This window comes from Pituophis catenifer, unplaced genomic scaffold (genome assembly GCF_029215685.1).
Source record: "Pituophis catenifer annectens isolate HBS135680 unplaced genomic scaffold, rPitCat1.0.hap2 SCAF_2, whole genome shotgun sequence".
Classification (NCBI taxonomy): Eukaryota; Metazoa; Chordata; class Lepidosauria; order Squamata; family Colubridae; genus Pituophis; species Pituophis catenifer.
The window spans coordinates 4,264,134-4,283,085 of NW_027256882.1; the positions used below are offsets into that span (position 1 = coordinate 4,264,134).

The following is an 18,952-nucleotide window of genomic DNA, read 5'->3' on the forward strand; positions in this document are numbered from 1 at the left end:
AATTGTTTCTATTGGGTATAATTACGGACTGTACAGTTTCAGAGACTAAATTGATTTTGAACTTAATATCAGCAGCTAGGCTGCTGGTAGCTCAATATTGGAAGAAGGACTCTTTGCCTACTATTGAAGAGTGGATATTGAAAGTAACAAACCTAGCAGAAATGGCGAAAATCTCAGCGTACTTGAAGGATTGCACGCAAGAAAGATACGTATCGGAATGGAGAAGATGGATTGATTATATTCAAAATAAGTATCAGACAAGAAAATATCAAATAGCTTATGAATGAATGTTAGTATTAGAAGTATTAGGTTATCTATAGTGGAGTTAAGGTTTCAGGGGGGGAGTTAGTACTTTGAGGATAAGTAGACTAATCTAGTTTATGATTGATTAAATGAAATACCTTGTATTTTGCTCTGGGAAGTCTGGGGGGAGGGTGGGATGAAGGGGGGGAAAGGGTGGGGGGAACATGGGGGGGGAAATTTCTTGTATTTCTTTTTTGTAAAACTTTTCAATAAAAAAAAAAGAAAATAAGTTGGCCCCCTTTTTCTTTGTGGCAGCCCCTCAAATATTGGAACACTGCTATCATGTTCCCCCCTACTCTTTCTTTTCTCTAGACTGGCTGTACTCAATCCCTGCAACCGGTCTTCATAGGTTTTAGTCTCCGAAAGACCGACTCCTGTAGGCTCGTCTTAGTTGCTCTTCTCGGCACTTTTTCCAAAGTCTTTCTGGAAGTTTGTGCATGATGGTTGCACCGCTGACGCCACTCGCAGTCCATCCCACCTATTCCTTTGTATGGGGGGGGAGGGAGTACATTATTTCTTTTACTCTAGAAAAGAGTAGAGTAGAGTAGAGTAGAGTAGAGTAGAGTAGAGTAGAGTAGAGTAGAGTAGAGTAGAGTAGAGTAGAAATAGAATAGAATAGAATAGAATAGAATAGAGAATAGAATAGAATAGAAATAGAAATAGAATAGAGAATAGAATAGAAATAGAAATAGAATACAGAATAGAATAGAATAGAAATAGAAATAGTATAGTATAGTATAGAATAGAATATAGAATACAGAATAGAATAGAATAGAATAGAAATAGAATAAAGAATAGAATAGAATAGAATAGAAATAGAATAGTATAGTATAGAATATAGAATACAGAATAGAATAGAAAGAATAGAAATAGAATAGAGAATAGAATAGAAATAGAATAGAGAATAGAACAGAACAGAATAGAATAGAATAGAAATAGAATAGAGAATATAGAATACAGAATAGAATAGAAAGAATAGAAATAGAATAGAGAATAGAATAGAATAGAAAATAGAATAGAATAGAATAGAATAGAAATAGAATAAAGAATAGAATAGAATAGAAAATAGAATAGAATAGAATAGAAAGAATAGAAATAGAATAGAGAATAGAATAGAATAGAAAATAGAATAGAATAGAATAGAATAGAATAGAAATAGAATAAAGAATAGAATAGAATAGAATAGAAATAGAATAGTATAGTATAGAATATAGAATACAGAATAGAATAGAAAGAATAGAAATAGAATAGAGAATAGAATAGAAATAGAATAGAGAATAGAACAGAACAGAATAGAATAGAATAGAAATAGAATAGAGAATATAGAATACAGAATAGAATAGAAAGAATAGAAATAGAATAGAGAATAGAATAGAATAGAAAATAGAATAGAATAGAATAGAATAGAAATAGAATAAAGAATAGAATAGAATAGAAAATAGAATAGAATAGAATAGAAAGAATAGAAATAGAATAGAGAATAGAATAGAATAGAAAATAGAATAGAATAGAATAGAATAGAATAGAAATAGAATAAAGAATAGAATAGAATAGAATAGAAATAGAATAGTATAGTATAGAATATAGAATACAGAATAGAATAGAAAGAATAGAAATAGAATAGAGAATAGAATAGAAATAGAATAGAGAATAGAACAGAACAGAATAGAATAGAATAGAAATAGAATAGAGAATATAGAATACAGAATAGAATAGAAAGAATAGAAATAGAATAGAGAATAGAATAGAATAGAAAATAGAATAGAATAGAATAGAATAGAATTCTTTATTGGCCAAGTATGATGGGACACATGTTGTGTGATTGGACACATATGGACGTGCATATGTTCTCAGTGTACATAAAGAAAAATAAAATACATTCATCAATGACTATTGCAAAGTAATTGCAATGAATATTGCAAACTTTTTGCAATACTTGCATTGTTTTTATTATTGCATTACTTTATGTTGCCTTATTTCCTTCATTCTTGAATCCCCCAATCCCACGCTTTCACTCTCACCCGTTTTGCCCCTCGCGAGTTCACGGCTCGCCCACCAAGCGGACCGTGCGAGGCGCCGCTTTCGCCGCCAGGGGGCGGTCCGCGCGGCGGCCGAACGCCGCTAAAGGGGAGACCTCTGCGCCTGCGCGGGAGGACTTCATCAGTCAGATTGTTCCGCCGTTGACCGTTGCTGATCCGCTGGGAGAAACGGCGATCGGTGGGTGGCGCGCCCTTCTAGGAAGCGGCACTCTATCCCCCTCGGCCGTTGAGGAGTGGCTGCCCCCCCTCCAAAAAAGGGCTGATAGGTGTGGATGGGGAGGCCACCCCCTCCCTTGCTCCGGGGTCTGGGGGCTCCTGGGGGGGGGAACCTGGAGCTGCGCTGGGGGACATCGATACGTGTGGGGGGGAAGCAAGGAAGTTTTGGGGAGGGGTGCTGTCAGAGCTCCCCCTTTTTCCTCCCCCCCACCCTGGGAGAGCCCCCCCTTTTTCCCTCCATTCTGGGAGAGCCCCCCTTTTTCCCTCCATTCTGGGAGAGCCCCCCCTTTTTTTCCTTCCCCACCCTAGGAGAGCCCCCCCTTTTTTCCTCTTCCACCCTGGAAGAGCCCCCTCTTTTTCCTCCCCCACCTTGGGAGAGGCCCCCCTTTTTCCTCCCCCACCCTGGGAGAGGCCCCCCTTTTTTCCTCTTCCACCCTGGAAGAGCCCCCTCTTTTTCCTCCCCCACCTTGGGAGAGGCCCCCCTTTTTCCTCCCCCACCCTGGGAGAGCCTCCCTTTTTTTCTGCCCCCCTCTGGAAGAGCCCCCCTTTTTTCCTCCCCTCCGGGAGGCCCCCCATTTTTTCCTCCACCCTGGGAGAGTCCCACCCCCACCCTGGAAGAGCCCCCCTTTTACCTCCCCCCACAGGAAGTTGTACCCCGAGCTGAGACCCTTCAGATGGACCCCCACAGCCCCTCACTTTTAGGCTTGAGGTGAAGAGGAGGGGGGCTGAGGAAGACTTTTGGGGCCAAAGAACGAGACCAGCTGCTTCTGGCGCAGGGAATCCTCGATGTACAACTATAATTGAGCCCAACATTGCTAAGCGAGACATTGGTTGAGTGGATTTTGCTCCATTGGATGGCCTTGCTTGCTACCGTTGTTAAGCGAATCGCTGCCGTTGTTAAGCTAGGGTTGTTAAGTGAATCTGATTTTCCTCTTTGACTTTGCCTATTGGAAGGTCGCAAAAGGGGATCATGTGACCCAGGGATGCCGCAACCATCATAAATGGGAGTCACTTTGCTAAGCGTCTGAATTTCGATGGCGTGATTGATCCTGGGGATGCTGCGACGGTCGTATGTGTGAAAAACGGTCCTAAGTCCCTTTTGTCAGTGCCGTTGTAACTATGAACGGTCACTAAATGAACGGCTGTACGTTGAGGACTATCTGTGGTTCCTTTATTGCTGTTCGCCTCTGAACAGAATCTGGCCAGACTAAAGACACGATCTGCAATAGTCCTTGATTTACGACCGTTTGTTTAGTGACCGAAGTTACGACAGCATTGAGAAAAAGTGACTTGGGACCGTTTTTCACCCCGTTGCAACATCCCAGCAGTCAAGTAACTCAAAAGTTGGACGCTTGGCAACTGGTTCATACTTATGACGGTCGCAATGTCCTGTGGTCGGGCGTTCCCCTTTTGGCGATCTGCCAAGCAAAGTCAAAGGGGAAGCCTTAAGCTCTGCAGTGATTCACTTAACAACTGTGGCAAGGAACATGGGGCCGGGCTCACTTAGCAACATAAATGTTTGGTTCAATTGTGGCCGTAAATAGAGGACCACCTGTACCTGTAATAAACACAGGTCGTCCTTGACTTACAACCATTCATTTAGTAACCGAATTTAGAATGGCACCGAAAAAAAGTGATTTGTGACCATTTTGTCCCACTTAAGGCTGTTGCAGCATTCCCATGGTCGCATGATCGAAATTCAGACATGTGGCCACTGGCCTGTTGTCATGACAGTTGCAATGACCCAGGGTCAGGCGACTGATCTGTCCCCGTCCACACACACACACAAACACAGCCAGCCGAGGGTTAAGGAAGTACTTGGCACACACCCAGGTCTTTATCTCCAACTTGGCAGCGATATACACACCGTCTGCCAAGTGCTTTTATTTCTACAGAAACAGAAAGATAATATACTCAGCGTACAAGAGTCCAACAAAAATAAATATTCCTCTCAGCAGTTTCGGACGATGCTCTAGTGACTATCCAAGGTTTATTTTTGTTCGTCACAGGGATCACTGGCCACCACCCTCTATTATATAGTCTCTGGGGTGTGGTCCAGTGACTCAGTTCTAATCCCTAGCACGCCTCCTGAGCTGCTGCAATCGTTTATCACGCCTTCGGAGACGTGCGTCCAGGAATGATGTCTCTCCTTCACTCTCTGTCTGTTCACACCTGTCTCCCTGCTAATCTCCTCTCCCTCGGCTGGCACCTGAGACAGTGCCAGAGGGGAGGGGCCTGGAGAGGGAGGCCTGGCTGACTCCTCTTCCTCATGCTCGGAGCTTTCTTCCTCCGATGGGATAGGCTCAGAGGGCGGGGCCACAACAGACTCCAGGCAAAGTCAGTGAGGAATCCAGACTCGCTTAACAACCGTGTTACTAACTGAACAACCGAAGCGATTCACTTAAGAACGGTCGCAAGAAAGGTTGAAAAATGTAGCAAAACGGAACAACTATCTTGCTTAGTCACGGAAATGTTGGGCTCAATTGCAGCTGTAAGTCAAGGACTACCTATCTAGATAGGTCCTGTGAATTGCTAGGGAGGATCTGACCTTGCTCTCTGCCTGCCTGTCAGAGCCCCCCCCTCCTGCAAGTCCTTCCACCGCAGGGAGGGGAGAAAGAGGGACCCTCCCTCCTCACCAAAATAGGCCTCGATCGGGACCCTCGATTCTTCCCTCAGGTTCCAGTCCTCCAAGGCCAGCCATTTTAGAGAGCCAGGAGAACCCAATCCAAGTCTCGGTATCTTCAGCGGAGCCCAGGGAGAAGATGGGGTCAAGAAGCCCGACAGGAACCAGCCCTTGTCGTGATCAGACGGAGCGTTGGGAAGAATTCGACCAAAGGACCAGGCAGAAGTTCCTAGAAGAAGACCACCTCTCTTCCGAGATTCACCGGCAGAATTTCAGAGGATTCTGCTACCAGGAGTCAGAAGGACCCCGAAGAGTTTGCAGCCGCCTCCATCGCCTTTGCCGCAGGTGGTTAAAACCAGACAGGAACACCAAGGCTCAAATGCTGGACCTGGTGCTCCTGGAGCAGTTCCTGGCCGTCCTTCCCCTGGAGATTGCCAGCTGGCTGAGGGAATGTGGAGTGGAAACCAGCTCCCAGGCGGTGGCCTTGGCTGAAGGCCTTCTGCTGAGCCAGACAGACCACCAAGAAAGGGAGGTGAGGAACCTGATTCTTGATTTGATTCCAAATGGAGCCCTGCCAGGACTTTTTTGAACTTTTAACAGATTAACAGAGTTGGAAGGGACTTTGGAGGTCATCTAGACAATAGAATAGAATAACAGTTGGAAGGGACCTTGGAGGTCTTCTAGTCCAACCCCCTGCTCAGGCAGAAAACCCTACACCTCTCCACACAACATCTTAGCCAACATCTTCTTAAAAACTTCCAGTGTTGGAGCATCCACAATTTCTGGAAGCAAATTGTTCCACTGATGAATTGTTCTAACTGTCAGGAAATTTCTCCTTAGTTCTAAGTTGCTTTGCTCCTTGATTAGTTTCCACCCATTTACAACTGAATTAAGGAAGTTTCTCCTTAATTCCAGGTTGCTTCTCTCCTTGATTCGTTTTCATCCGTTGTTTCTTGTCTTGACTTCTGGTGCTTTGGAGAATAGCTTGACTCCCTCTTCTTAGTTGCAGCCGCTGAGATATTGGAAGACTGCTATCATGTCTCCTCTAGTCCTTCTTTTCATTAAACTAGACAGACCCAGTTCCTGCAACCGTTCTTCGTATGTTTTAGCCTCCAGTCCTCTAATCATCTTTGTTGCTCTTCTCTGCACTCTTTCTAGAGTCTCCACATCTTTTTTATATCATGACTGTTAAGAATATTGTCAGATGTTCCAGGCTGCATGGATTGCCACAGACCATCGCCTCCTCCATGCCTCATGTTTTTGGCTACATTCGGTGTATAAGACAAACCCAAACTTTCACCCTTTTTGGGGGGGGGGAAGTGCGTTTTATACTCCAAAAAAATATGGTAAATTTAAGAGGACTTTGAATTTCTTCTCCCTCACAGCCCACCCTCTTTACTTCTTCAGGGAACGGATCTCATTCACGGATCTCTCCAAGCAATGAATTCTTCATTCTGGAAAGAAGTTGTTAAGGATATTGTTGTTGTGTTACCAACCAGCAGAGTGTAGAGCACAGAGAAACGTTGCTGAGAGCAATGAATAAGAGATGTGCAAACTGGTTTATCAAAAGTTTACTTTATAGTGAAAAAACAATCTCATAGTCTTTAAATCAATCCAAGTCTTTGCCAGTTAAATCAGTCCAGTGATACAAAATCTTCTTACCACACAAACAGTAGTTGGTTAGAATAACAAACTCACTCTGGTTCACAAACCACGATGGTAGCAGATCCATCCAACGATGATAGCACAATGGATAGCACTCCTCACACAATGGTAGCTTATCATCAACTGAATACGTTACAGTACCTTTCTTAAATACATTCACAACTAATTACAGCAGGACTCAGCATTACAATGAATCAGCAGGAAAACTTTAAAGTCACACAATACATATTTATATTAAAGTCACAGTACACATATATTGCCTGGACAACTTGTTAGGCTCAAACCATATCCTAACAATGACGACCAAAACTGAATGCAGTATTCCAAGTGTGGCCTTAGCAAGATATTATAAAGTGGTATCTAGTCCAACCCCTCACCCAGGCAGGAGACCCTACACCATTTCTGACAGATAGCAGTCCAGACTCTTCTTGAAAGCTTCCTTTCCTTTTCTTTCCTTTTACTTTACTTTATTTTGGATTTATATACCTCCCTACTCCCGAAGGACTCAGGGCGGTGAACAGCCAAAAGATAAAACACACATAATACAAAATTTAAAAAAAACAATGTAAAAGCACATTAAATGATTTGGCCCATACAGATTAAAACACCCCTATTGTTTTCAAACAAATTTAAAATTAACAATTAAAAGGAAGTTAGGCCAGGCCAGCCTGTTGAAATAAAAAGGTCTTGAGGGCACGGTGGAAAGTGCGTAAATCCGGGATCCTCCGTATCTCCGGGGGGAGCGCGTTCCAAATGGCAGGTGCCCCCACAGAGAAAGCTCTCCCCCTGGGGGCCGCCAGTCGACACTGTTTGACCGACGGCACCCTGAGAAGCCCCTCTCTATGGGAGCATACTGGCTGGTGAGAGGCTACCGGTGGCAGAAGGCGGTCTCGTAAGTACCTAGGTCCTAAGCCTCCAGTGATGAAGCTCCCACAACCTCATAAGGCAACTTCTGTTCTATGGGTTGATTGCTCTCACTGTCAGAAAATGTCTCCTTATTTCCAACATAAACACAAATCCTTCACATTCTATAAAATTGAATTGAAAACCCCTGATATTGCATTAATATTGCACTATACTGTAGAATTCAATATAGTTACTGCTCTGGGATAGAAGCTGTTTTTCAGCCTATTTGTTCTTTTTTTTTTCTTGTCCTGTACCGTCTGCCAGATGATAATAGTTCAAAAAAAGTGTGCTTAGGATGAGATGGATCTTTAAGAATGTTTTGAACTTTCTTAAGGCAGTGGGAGCTATAAAGCTCTTTCAAAGAGGGGAGAGGGTAACCAATGTTCCTCTGGGCAATGACGTTAATCCTCTGGAGTGCTGTCCTATCTGTCTCTGTGCAATTGGTAAACCATACACAGGGGCAGTAAGTTAAAATACTCTCTATGGTGTAGCGGTAGAAGGTCACCAGCGATTTCTCATTCAGTTGTTGTTTCCTGAGAAGTCTTGGGTAGTATAATCTCTGCTGGGCCCTTTTGACCAGGGCTGCAATGTGAGCGCCCCAGGACAGGTCCTCTTTTATGATAACACCCAGAAACTTAAAATAAGGCCATGGTCAAAAGCAACGATTCCTTTCTTAGATTCCAGGATTCTGATTCTCCTTTTTTCAAAGGGAGATTAAAGTTTCCAATAAATAAGACCCAGCCTCTCCCCCTTATTCAAGAAAGTAAAGACTCTTGAAACTTGGCATTTCAAAAGGAATCTTTTATTGAAAAGGGGTGATAGCAAGGCAGATTCAAAATAGGCTCCGAGGTCCCTCGGGGCATACAACTAGGATAAAAGAAACTCCCAACAGTTTGATGTGGATTCAACCAGTCCGCAGATGTGAAGACATTATTGTACTGGCCACTCTGAGAAAGAGATAAGAGAACTTTCTCAGAGCCATCTTCCCGCCGATGTATCCCACATGGTCCACCCTCCCCTTACATTCCCCAAGATGTGAGAAACTGCCAGGCAGCTACGGCGCCAGGCAACGGTTATAAATCAGGTTAAATCAGGTTAAAGCAAGCAGGATATGGGATACATAGAAAGGAAAAGAAAGTAAATGTACCAAGTATGATATCCCACCCCACTTTCTTCAGAAGAATGGCAGAAACATGGATTTGACACTATGGTTTATTTATAGGGAAGCTCTCTCAAGGTGGATCCACAAGGTGCAAACACGAGGATGGATTCCTCAGATTCCTCTCAGGAATCATCTCTTTTCGAAGGAATCTCCCAGGAAAACGACATTTTTGAGATCTTAGCAGGTAAGGATGGCTTCTGTCTTCGTGCCCAGTGATTGGCAGCTTCTCCCATCTTCAGAACCTGAATTCACGGGATTACCTTCTATGTGAACAAGTTTTTATATAGAGTGTCATCCCGCAAATTGTTAACCATATCTCCTAAAATGCACTTCTTCCCATTTATTTGTCTCCCTTACAGGATATGGTCCATCACCACTGGACCTTGTTGAAATATTTTCTTTTTCTGATGAAGCAGAAACACTCTCTTCAGCTCAGGTAGGGAAATGACCCATAATCATAGAAGTCCTCTTTGAGGACTCTAGAACATTGAAGAGTCAAGATAAAATAATAACCGTCTAACCTTGGACCTGGATATTCATGCCATGTGTGAGTCTCTGAAGTGACAGGCCTAAAACTATTCTTATTTATTCTTTTATTTATTTGTTATTTATTAAATTTGTTGGCCGCCCATCTCGCCACAGGGTGTCTTTGTCATTTTGACGTTTACTGGTCTTTAATATTTGTAAGCGGCCCAGAGTTGCCTCTGGACAAGATGAGCAGCAGACAAATAATAAACAAACAAACAAAACGTTAACAGAAGTTTAGTTTAGTTTTAGTTTTATTAAATTTGTATACCGCCCTACTCCCGAAGGACTCAGGGCGGTGAACAGGCACAGGATAAAATACAGAAATACAAAAGTTAAAAACAATTTAAAACCAAATTAAATAATTTAGCCCACGACAATTAAAATCCCAATAAATTTAAAACAAATTAAAATTTCAATTTAAAATTTAAAAGAAAGGGGAGAAAAATTAGGCCAGGCCGGCTTGCTGGAATAAGAGGGTCTTAAGAGCACGGCGGACGGTGCGCAGATCCGGGATCCTCTGTATCTCCGGGGGGAGCTCGTTCCAGATAGTGGGTGCCCCCACAGAGAAGGCCCTCCCCCTGGGGGTCGCCAGTCGACACTGCTTGGCTGACGGCACCCGGAGGAGCCCCTCTCTATGAGAGCGTACCGGCCGGTGGGAGGCTATTTGTGGTAGTAGGCGGTCCCGTAAATGACTGAGAAGTGACTGAGAATTTGACTTTCTCCGCATCCTGAATGAAATGGGATTTTGGAAGCTTCATCATCACCATTTTTGAGACACGGGACAAGACTATTCAGCCATTCTGTTCCGCGTAAAAGAGGGAACTTTGTGTTACTTGTACACTCAGAAGTAGCATTTAATTGAATGGCTGCGTACCTTGATAAGGAGATAAATACTTAGGAGCCACAAGACCTCACAAGTTTTATTTCTTCAGCTAAGACTTCTGATGGGCCTTCCAGTGTTGGGGACTGAACGTGTGTTAGGGCTCCCTCTTCTCCTCTTTGAAACTCAATTGATAAGGACCATCTCTGATAAAGATGGCTGGGATAGAGAGGAAAAAGTCCCCCGTATCCAGCTTTTCTGGATGCCACTCTTCAAAACCTAAAAATAGTGGAAACCTTTCAGTACAACTAAGGCTTCTGGTAGAATAACCACCCTTGGGAAGACTCTTGATATTTCAGCAGGTAGGTGATCGTGGTTAGCAACCCCGAGAAACACGGCTTCTCTGTCTCTGATCCCATTGGGGTATCACCATCTGTTTCCCCTCCTGGTACTTCTAGGACTGTGATGGCAAACCTATGGAGCCATATTTGCGGGCACGCGAGCCATTGCCCTAGCTCAGCTCCAGCGCTCATGCGCATGCTGGCCAGCTGATTTTCAGCTGGCCCCGCCCACGCCTCCCCTCCCAGGAGTCTCCACATGGCCCATTTTAGATGCCAGGTAAGTACAGGGCTTGGGCAGAGGCTCTGGGAGGGCGTTTTCGGCCTCCAAGCGGTGGGAGGCCGTTTTCGACCTCCCCAGGCTCCAAGAAAGTCTCTGGAGCCTTGGGAGGGCCAAAAAACGGGCCTTCTGGGCCCACCGGAAGTCAGAAAAGGAGCCGTTTCCAGCCTCCGGTGAGGGGGAGGTTGTTTTTGCCCTCCCCAGGCTCAAAAAAACCATCTGGAGCCTTGGGAGGGTGAAAAACATGCCTACCCAGCCTACTGGATGTCTGCAAATGGGTCGTTTCTGGCCTCCGGATGCTTCAGGGAGGCCTGCTAGGCTCAAAACAGGGCGCGGTGTGTGTGTGTGTGTCGTGCACGCATGTGCAGGGAGCGCAGGGGGTTGCCGTGCATGCGTGGGGGGTCAGGGCACAGGGGGGCATTGAATTATGGATGTGGGAACGTGCGCGTGTGATCCCCTGCGCTTCCCCCGCTTTTAGCACACGACTATGAAAAGGTTAGCCATCACTGTTCTAGGAGAAGAGGGCATGTCACGTAATCTTCAGTCGGACGAGCCCTTTTTTCCTTCCTTCTGGGGAAGGAAGAAGTCCAAAATCCAAACTAGAGCTGTGAGAAGGTCCATCAGTGGATCACCCACTTTGGACTTTTCCTTCATACAGTGTCAAAAGAGATCCCCCTCTTTTCTGGAAAGGGAATCCTCCCTGAAGATGCCGTTGAAGCCATAGAAACTGTAATACTTCACTGAGAATTCTTCCTTGTTTTCTTCTTAACAATTTGGAATCCTGCCCAAAATTGGCCATTGGATGTAGTACAAGTGGTTGAACATCCTCAATGTCCACCAGCTTACTGGATGGACCTCCAGCTTGGTGGAAAGCGGGCGGTAGCGAGATGTACATGGAGGCAGGGAAATGTTTGATGAAGATTGAAGCAGAGATCTTTCAAAACTTTGAAGGTGGCGGCATCTGTTAATGTTTTCTCCCCTTCCTCAGGGTGCTGTGTCCTTCCAGGATGTGGTGGTGTGTTTCTCCAAGGAGGAGTGGGCTCTGCTGGATTCCACCCAAAAGTCCCTCCACGGGGAAGTCATGCAGGAGAATTCTAGACATGTGGCATCTCTGGGTAACAGACCTCTCTTTGCTCTGAGTTCAGATAGTGGGAACAGGCATCTGGAAGTGAGCAGCCTATTTTAACAATAATAACCACAACAGAGTTGGAAAGGATTTTGGGAGGTCTTCTAGAAATGGTTGTCCAGTCTCTGAAAACCTCCGGTGTTGGAGCACCTGCGACTTCTGGATGTGAAAATTTTTCTAAATCATTTCCCACTGAATTCACGAGCTGTAGATTATTTTGTTCTTCCCAAAATGAAAAGTGTATGTAATGATGAATTTTTTTTAATAGAAATAAAATACACTCCTCAAACAAATAAAGGGAACACAAGCAGAAGACATCCGAGATCTGAATGAATGAAATAGCCTTATTAAATACTTTGTTCGTTACATACAGTAGTTTTGTGTTCCCTTCAGGTGTTCGAGCAGTGTATAAACTACTGTATGTAACGAACAAAGTATTTAATAAGGCTGTTTCATTCATTCAGATCTTGGATGTCTTCTGCTTGTGTTCCCTTTATGTTTTTTGAGCAGTATATTAGAAGACAGCAAGAGCACTTAGACTTATATACAGCTTCATGAGGTACGGATGAAATCTGCAAACCTTAGGAATTTGAATTCCCAACTGCTGGATCTAAGCAAAGAAGGGCACTTTTGAGTCTATAAAGCCTCTATTAGTCCAACATGACTTGTACTGTAGATTATACAATATTATTGTCAAAGGAGTCAGAAGAACCTTTATAGATTGATGGGGTTTTAATTTGGAAATGCCCTTCCGTAATATGTCCTGCAAGATCTATAGGAGAGCGCAGCAAAATGATTTAGTGTGCAAATCTACAAATAACTACCCAGAAATGTGCTCTTACTGTATAGAGAAGAGGAAAAAAACAATGTGATAGGAAGGAATCAGGGAGGTGATCAGTGGTGGGTTCCTTCCGGTTCAGCCCAGTTCGGCCGAGCCGGTAACAGTGACGATATGACGTCACCAAACCGGTTCTCTTTGTTCAGGAGCTGGGCCCTCCCGCCCCCCTGCGTTATTCTTACCTTTTATTTGGCCCCGCCCCCAATCTATTCGCTGCCTCCTGATTTCCAGCTGATTGGCTAGAAGGAAAAAAACTTTAAGCTCTTGCCGCGGGGCTTCAATGGGCCGCCCTACAGCTGATCAGTGTTAAAAGGCAGTGTGTTGGTAGACCAGTGTGCTCGAAAAACAAATGGGTAGACCGGTGCCTCCAAAAACAAATGAGTAGACCAGTACAGCTCTGCAAGCAGTTAAAAGCCTGGTAGACCAGTACCTCTGCTAAATCCTAAAGAATTGTCACATGACCATCAAACCACACCCACAAAATAAGCCACGCCCACAGAACCGGTAGTAAAAAATTTTAGAACCCACCCCTGGAGGTGATGTGGGATATTTTTGGCTCTCCAATAGAGACTCGGATTCAGTAGACTCAAAAGCCCTAAAACCTTGGCCGTTTAGTTAGAATATACCGGTAGAATATAGAATAACAGAGTTGGAAGGGACCTTGGAGGTCTTCTAGTCCAACCCCCTGCTTAGGCAGGAAACTATACCATTTCAAATGGTTGTCCAGTCTCTAAAACTTCCAGTGTTGGAGCATTCACAACTTCCGGAGGCAAGTTGTTCCACTGATTAATTGTTCTGTCAAGAAAGTTCTCCTTAGTTCTAGGTTGCTTCTCTCCTTGATTCGTTTCCGTCCTTTGCTTCTTGTCCTGCCTTCATGTGCTTTGGAGACTAGGTTGACCCCCTCTCTTCTTTGTGGCAGCCCCTCATATATTGGAAGATTGCTATCATGTCACCGCTAGTGGGTTGGACCCTTTCCAATGGCTGCAATGTCTCTACGGTCATATCACAACTGGGTACTTGGGAAGCCTCACACATATATGACTGTTGACATGTTCCACGGTCATGTGTTAGCCATTTGCAATCTTCCCAGTTGGCTTCCAACAAGGCAGTCAATGGGAAAACTGGCAGGAGGTCACAAGTTGCAGTCACGTAATGTTTCCCTTAACAAGCACTTTGTTTGCCAGGGTCAGTTAGGATCACTAAGTGAGGACTGCCTATATTGCTATACTGAACTTTTAATCATCTTCTCAAGGATAACTATGGACTTCCTCCTGTCTCTTCCTACAAGACTTAGCTGCCCATTTTAGTATGACTGCCTCGGAGGATTTGCCTCTCCAAAATGAAAAGAGTGCCCTTGTTTGCTCAGTTCCAGGTAGTTAAAATAAAAATTTTGCAGAATTGTAAGCAACATTTATGGCTTCTCTGCATCGCTATTTCATTACAGTGTTTGTCCTTTCTATTGTTCCTTTGTTTTAAGCTTCATTTTTTTTTTTGCAAAGAAAAAAATAGTTATATCTTCAGTGGGGAACAGTTCAGCCAAGAGATGACTTCTGAGATAGTTGTGTAATCAAATTAAAAAAAAAAAAAAACCTATACAGAAAATGAAAAATCTTGCAAGATGCTGTGATAAATTCCCATCAGAATTAATTCATTAGCTAATCAGCATTAATCTTTGGAAGCCCAGTCTTAAAAGCTAGTTCATGCTTTGTTTCTATCTCTAGAAGCAGATGAGAACAGTGAAAATTGGCAGCCGTCGGATACAGCGACTTCACAACCAACCAGGGCCAAAGTGGGAAATGAGATTTTTGAGAACCATCGGAGATCAGGAACATTTGGGGAAAAGAAGTCAGCATCTAGGAAGAAGAAATCACCTGCTTCCCACTGTGCTGAAGTCCACGAATTCCTGACTCAAGGGGATCACACCGCAAACCAAAACGGAAATTCCCTACCCCATGGGGAAATACCTGGGGATCAGTCCGAGAGATGTAATAATTGCAAAACTAAAATTAGAGACAACCAGCGCGAGTGCAAACTGCAAGGAACCTATTCCAGTCAAAGCTTTGCTTTGACTTCATGTCAACAAACCCACCCAAGGGCTGCAGAGAAACCTGAGACATTCAAAGGGCGTGGAAAGAGCTTTAGTAGGAGCAGTAGCTCCCTTAAAAGACTCCACCCAAGAGAAAAACCGTGGAAATGTGCTGAGTGTGGAAACAGTTTCAGGTGGACCAGTGAACTCACCTCCCATATGAGAATCCATACGGGGGAGAAACCATTTCCATGTGCGACATGCGGAAAGAGGTTTAGATTGAACAGTGACCTTACCCTACACAAAAGAGTCCATACCACGGAGAAACCGTACACATGTCTGCAGTGTGAGAAGAGCTTCAGCAACAGCCGCAACCTGACTTTTCACACTAGGAGGCACATGGGAGAGAAGCCCTACCAGTGTACGGAGTGTGGGAAGAGCTTCAGTTCGAGCGGATCCCTGACTTCGCACAACCGGATCCACATGGGAGAAAAACCGTACGCATGTACAGAGTGCGGCAAGAGTTTTAGCGTCCGCAGTGCTCTCCGGAGTCATAAAAGGGTCCATTCAGAGGAGAAACCCTATCAATGCACAGAATGCGAAAAGAGCTTCCAGTGGAAAAGTCAACTAAGATCTCATCAAAGTACCCACGGGTGGGAGAATTTGTATAAATCCACAGAGAGTGGAAAGACCTTCGGTTTCGGCAGTGACCTTTCTTCCCATTCAGGCAAAACTCCGTATATATGTACCGTGTGCGGACAGAGTTTTATTGACAGCGGTGTCTTTCGTACCCATAAAAAAATGCATTCCATAGAAAAGTCCTATATATGCACGGAGTGCGGAAAGAGCTTTTGTAAAAATTACACACTTACTGTTCACAAGAGGCTCCATACGGGAGAGAGACCTTATCAATGCACGGAATGTGGGAAGAGCTTCAATCAGAAGTATAACCTTATGACTCATAAGAGGATTCATTCTGGGGAAAGAGCCTATACATGAGGTGAATGCGGAAACAGCTTCACCACTTCTGGTAGCCTCACCGCCCACACGAAGATCTACACACGGCAGAAACCTTACAAATGCAAAGTGTGTGACAAGAGCTTCAGCCGATGCAGCAACCTCAGTGTCCATAAAAGCAGCCATACCACAGAGAAGCCCTATAAATGTCCGGAGTGTGGAAAAAAACTTCCAATAGGAGCATGAGCCAGGACTGTCATATGAGATGCCACACTGGCGAGAAGCCCTATAAATACACAATGCGTGAAAGGAGCTTCAGTCAATGCAGGAACCTCGCTTCCTATCAAAGGACCCATTCAAAGGAGAAACTCTTTATCAGTGTATGACGTGTGGGAAAAGATTCAGGCAGGACAGCCACCTTATTTCTCATAAAAGAATTCATTCTGAAGGAATCGTGTAAGACGAAGTTCCCCAACCTTTCTGGCTTTAAAGATCGGGGAGGAAGAGATTCCGCATGAATGGCGGGCAAGTGTGCGTGCAGCTCCATTTGTGTGAATGGCAGGCACATGCAGCCACTGCTTGGGCAAATGGACCACACACACGCGCACACACCCACTACTCGCATAAGTGGGGATGCATGGGTGCATGCTCGCCTGTCACATCCACGGCCCGGTTTCGAATGGCTCAAGGCCTGGTAGTGGGTTGCGGCTCGGGGGCTAGGGACCAGTGGTGGGTTCCTCCCGGTTCGGCCGAGCCAGTAGCGGTGACGATATGACATCACTGAACCGGTTCTCTTTGTTCGGGAGCTCGCCCCCCCGCGTTATTCTTACCTTTTATTTATTTATTTATTTATTTATTTATTTATTTATTTGTTTAAATTTCTATACCGCCCTTCTCCAATGTAGGACTCAGGGCGGTGAGCCCCACCCCCAATCTATTGCTGCCTCCCGAGTCCCAGCTGATCGGATAGAAGGAAAAAAACTGTTTAAACTCTTGCCGCGGGGCTTCAAAGGGCCGCCCTACAGCTGATCAGTGTTAAAAGGCAGTGTGATGGTAGACCGGTGCCTCCAAAAACAAATGGGAAGACCGGTGCCTCCAAAAATAAATGGGTAGACCGGTGCCTCCAAAAACGAATGAGTAGACCGGTACAGCTCTGCAAGCAGTTAAAAGCCTGGTAGACCAGTACCTCTGCCAAATCCTAAAGAATTGTCACATGACCATCAAGCCACGCCCACAAAATAAGCCATGGCCACAGAACCGGTAGTAAAAAAATTGAGAACCCACCCGTGCTAGGGACCCCTGGTGTAAGTGGAAATGAGTTCCAGTTTTATTTCTTAATTTGTTTTATGTTTCATATTTCTAAATTGCCCATCTCCTTCAAAGATGAATCATACCAAAGGCAACTTATAAACCCTACAAGAATGCACTCTTTCCAGTAAAAAGATCAGCAAGGGAGAAACCATACACAGGTAGCCCTTTACTCAACGATCACAATTGGGATCAGATTTTCTGTTGCTAAGCAAGGGGGTATTAAGTGAGTCGCTTCTGATTTTACAAGCTTTTTTTTTGTTAAGTAAATTACTTCATTTGTTAAGTGGGGTTACAATTTATTTATTTATTTATTTATTATTAAATTTATAGACCGCCCTTCTCCCGAAGGACTCAGGGCGGTATACAGCCAAAGTAAAAAACATGAATACAAACATTAAAATCTTTTCATCAGGTTTGCCTGATTCGCCAGTTGCGTCCCTTTCTGGATCGGGACTCGTTACGCACGGTCACTCATGCCCTTGTCACCTCCCGCCTGGACTATTGCAACACTCTCTACATGGGGCTCCCCTTGAGGAACACCCGGAGGCTCCAACTGGCGCAGAGTGCGGCCGCGCGGGTGGTAATGGGAGCGACATGGCGTTCCCATGTAATACCTCTCCTGCCCGAGCTGCACTGGCTCCCGGTGGTCTTCCGGGTGCGCTTCAAGGTTTTGGTTACCACCTTTAAAGCGCTCCATGGCTTAGGACCTGGGTACTTGCGGGACCGCCTACTACCACCAATAGCCTCCCACCGGCCGGTACGCTCCCATAGAGAGGGGCTCCTCCGGGTGCCGTCGGCCAAACAATGTCGACTGGCGGCCCCCAGGGGGAGAGCCTTCTCTGTGGGGGCACCTACTATGTGGAACGAGCTCCCCCCAGAGATACGGAGGATCCCGGATCTGCGCACCTTCTGCCGCGCTTTAAAGACCTTATTATTTCACCAGGCAGGCCTGGCCTAATTTTCTCCCTCTTTCATAAAAGATTTTTAATTTTTAAATATCTTTTAGTATTTTATACATTCAATTTTAAAATTGGTTTTAAATAGTTTGGGGTTTTAAATTTGTCGGAGCCAAAATTAAATAAATCAAATAAATAAAATTTGATTTTATTCTACTTTTAAATTTTGTATGGATGTGTTTTATTGTTTGGCTGTGCACCGCCCTGAGTCCTTCGGGAGTAGGGCGGTATAGAAATCGAATTAAATAAATAAATAAATAAATAAAAATAAAAAACAATTTAAAAAGAAATATATAAATTTGGCCCCAAAGTTAAAAAACAATAGCGAAACATATTAAAAACATTTAAAAAGCATTAAGCCAGCCCGGCTTGCTGAAAAAGGAAGGTCTTCAGGGCACGGTGGAAGGCACCGAGGTCTTGAATTCTTCGTATCTCTGGGGGCAGTTGATTCCAGAGAGCAGGTGCCCCCACAGAGAATGCCCCCCCCTGGGGGCCACCAGTCTACATTGCTTGGCCGATGGCACCCTGAGGAGGCCCTCTCTGTGGGAACGCACTGGTCGGTGGGAGGTCGTTGGTGGCAGCCGACGGTCTCAAAGGTATCTAGGTCCTATGCCATGGAGCGCTTTAAAGGTGATGACCAACACCTTGAACCGCACCCGAAAGACCACCGGGAGCCAGTGCAGCTCATGCAGGAGGGGTGTTATGTGGGAGCACCATGTAGCTCCCGTTACTACCCGTGCGGCCGCATTCTGGATCAGCTGAAGTCTCCGGGTGCTCTTCAAGGGGCACATTGCCCCATAACAGTGGGGTTGCTATTGCTAAGTGATGCAGTCATAAAGTCTGACATCACATGACCAG

General features: G+C 44.8%; 1 pseudogene; it reads left to right on the forward strand.

Annotated features, from left to right (window-relative positions):
- The first annotated feature begins 5,560 nt into the window (after window positions 1-5,560).
- Window positions 5,561-16,213, forward strand: LOC139309260 (zinc finger protein 708-like; annotated as a pseudogene).
- The last annotated feature ends 2,739 nt before the right edge of the window (window positions 16,214-18,952 follow it).